Here is a 3,299-nt window from a genome sequence, read left to right as displayed (position 1 = left end):
TCAGAATCTGAGCTGTTACTGGTAATTGGTGAGTGGGTCTATCTTCGGATAGAGTTTAAGTAGAAAATCATGCTACTGTGGATTACTCTAATTACCCTGTATAGTGTAGTGATTGCCATGCTAGTTGGATAGTTGCATTTTATGTGATATATATGTTGTATATGCGCACGGTGTAGACACCAATCGAGGCCAGGCAAAGTTGGGAACTCACTGAGGCCAGGCAAGGTCGAGTTCATATGAGGTCAACCGAGGCTAGGAAAGGTTGAGTACAAGTCCTACATCCTGTTTAGTATAGCATAGAAGAACGCATGTGTTGCATTTGGATAGTTATACAGAGACTCAGTAGGAAGGACTATCGGTAGATCTTAGCCCGATCAGCTAGGGTCGTGTGCCCGTACAAGCCGCCGATCCTCATATTATCTTTATTTGTATGCTTGTTGGTTGTAAGCAAGTTAGCTGATTATAGTATGATGGATTGCTTAAGCTTAATCTGTAGATAGATTCCATTCACTTTGCGGTGCGCTAATCCCTCACATTCCTCCCTTTGTAGGTTTTAGGTACTGCTGATGGGATCGGGCCATGATGTAGAAGACATGTTTGACTAGTAACTCTGATGTGGACAATTATAATCGTGTTTGTAATAACGTAACACCGTTTATAGAAGTAAACTTAATTAAGTGGTTTTGTACTGATGTAATTAAGGTTGTGATTTTACTAAGTAAGACTTTCACTGTGTTATAAAAAAATGGTCGGTGTTACAATTTATCCTTACAAAAGTTACTTTTCTTGCTTTTATATATTATTTTGTGTTTGGAAACCGTTTGTGTTTGTGTTGTGATTGAAGAATAGGTACTTTGGTGTATGAAAAGGAGATCCTAAAAGGATCAAGAATTTACACATCCATTTTACGATACGGAGAAACACGTGCACGGGGTTTACAAGCGTAGAGAAGAAAGGGTATTAAGGAAATATTTTAAGGTTTTGCCATTTTTTTTTAGTAGATATGGACGGAGGTGAAGAGGGTAATCTGATTGGTCATGGTCTACCGGTTAATGAAGAGTTACAAGATGATCCAAATGACACTCCGATGTGGAATGCTAGGTTGGTTGCACATACCTTGGTGCCTCTCGCTATTACAAAACCACCAATTTGAGCCGATAATTGGAAGATTGAGGGAAACTTCTTCACAATGATCAAAGATATGTTCTACCATTAGTTGATAGAGGAAAATCCGTTCAAACGCATTCAACAATTTAGCGAAATTTGTGATATCTATAAGAACAAGGATGTGACCGATGATGCTTTTAAGTTAAGGGCATTCACCTTTACACTTCAAGGAGAGGCGAAAGTATGGTTAAGGAACTTACCTTTCAATTCGATTAGGACTTTTCAAGATTTAACTGATACGTTTATCAATCACTTCTTTCCACCATTAACGGCGGAACGACTTAGAATGGAAATTAATGGGTTCGCTCAACGGAGTGATGAGTCTTTGTATGATTCATGGATACATTTTAAGAAGATGTTGAGAGCTTATCCACCACATGGTTTGACTAAGAAGGAGTATATTAACACGTTCTACCGGGGCACTAATGCTTTGACAAGACAAACTCTTGATGTGTCCGCAAGTGGAGTGTTTATGTAGAAATAATCAAATGCAGCCGAAACTTTGTTAGAAGACATCCCGGTTAATACATACGAATGGGCACCTTCACCTAGAGATTTGCCAAGAAAAAGTGTAGCACAAGTAGAGAGTGATAATGGGCAAGTCACACTTGCAAGCTTGCATAATCAATTTCAAATGTATGGGAAAGATTGAAAAAGTTACAACAATCGATAGTCACTATGCAAGTAGGTTATCAACGATGCGAATGGCCACATCTCACCAAGAATTGTCCCCGAATTAATCAATGCAACCATATTGATTTGGATGACATTCTCATGAATTCGGATGCTCATATTAACTATGTGAGTAATCAAAACTATCAAAGGAGTGGAACATCAAACCAAGGCTATTACAACCCCAACCAAAGACAAGTATCGTTCAACAATCAAACCAATCCACCACCCAGATTTACCAATCAAAACCGAAACCAAGGCTACAATTTAAATTACAACCAAAATCGAAACAACAATTACCAATCACAAAACAACCAATCCTATAACAACCAACCTTATACCAACCAAGGAAATCAATGCTATCAAAACCAAGGTTATAGTCAACCACAAAATAACCAAGGTTACAATCAACAACCTCAACAAAACACTCAACAATCTCAACCTTCCAAGAATCTAGAGGAAATGATGAAAAATTACATAAAGTAGGTAGAGACAACCGAAGCATTTCTAACCAAGGAGAAAGAGTTTTTGAAGCAACAAATACGACACCAACAAGCTTCATTTAAAAACCTTGAGAGCACCGTTGGAAGACTTTCTAATCAAGTTGCTAAAAGACCTCAAGGAACTTTACCTTCAAATACTCAAGTTAACCTAAACAACAATTACAATAACAACCGGAGCAACCAACAATCTCAACAACCCTAACAAAACTAAAACCACAACAACACAAGAGTTATTCCTATCAAAAGCAACCCTACCAATCAAAACAACAACAAAGCGAGTTCATCAAATGCTACACCAAATCATAACTATGCTCAATTTAACTCGATTGCTTCAATCGAAGAGGAAGATCAAACCGAATGTCCTCGTGTATTTACATTCGATGTTGAAGAGGAAGAGAAAAATTTGGATGAAGCATTAGAGATCGATACAATGGATTTTGGGGTGTTCAAGTTTTCGAATGAATCGGACATAGCGGAGTTTATTCCCTATCAAGTAAAGAGTGTGATGTCCATGGAGGCTACCGAATCGACATGCAAGGAATTAGAGAGTGATTTTGCGAAAATTAAATTGGGAAAGGTATAAAATGTCTTGAATACAAAGGAGAAAAAGAACGAGGACGAGGTTCTTGCTCCATCAACAAAGGAAAAAATATGAGACACCGGTCTCATACCCTCAATCATTGTCTGCCACACATCTAAAAGATGTGGATTGTAAGTCAACCCTAACCGATCATGAGAATATTTATGTTAAACTCCCCTTGGTGGAGGTGCTTGAGAATATGCCCAATTATGGAAAACATTTTAAGGCACTCATGGCAAAAAAGGAGAGATTGAGCAAGCATCCACCGCTTTCTTGAAAAAGGAGCGTGATGGGATATTAAAGAAGTGTAACCTACCACCAAAAATGGGTGATCCCGGACCTTTCCTTATGCCATGTAATGTGAACGGGTCGGAGAT

The 3,299-nt window shown here is 38.4% G+C and overlaps 1 non-coding gene across 1 annotated transcript; it reads right to left on the bottom strand.

Annotated features, from left to right (window-relative positions):
* Positions 1 to 1,444: 1,444 nt before the first annotated feature.
* On the bottom strand, positions 1,445 to 1,551 carry LOC139895238 (small nucleolar RNA R71). Its single transcript, XR_011775699.1, has one exon. It is a non-coding gene; the product is annotated as a small nucleolar RNA R71 (small nucleolar RNA).
* Between the last annotated feature and the right edge of the window lie 1,748 nt (positions 1,552 to 3,299).

Source organism: Rutidosis leptorrhynchoides, chromosome 2, assembly GCF_046630445.1.
Source record: "Rutidosis leptorrhynchoides isolate AG116_Rl617_1_P2 chromosome 2, CSIRO_AGI_Rlap_v1, whole genome shotgun sequence".
Classification (NCBI taxonomy): Eukaryota; Viridiplantae; Streptophyta; class Magnoliopsida; order Asterales; family Asteraceae; genus Rutidosis; species Rutidosis leptorrhynchoides.
The sequence above is the reverse complement of the archived record's forward strand: the minus strand, read 5'-3'. Positions and strand labels throughout refer to the sequence as shown.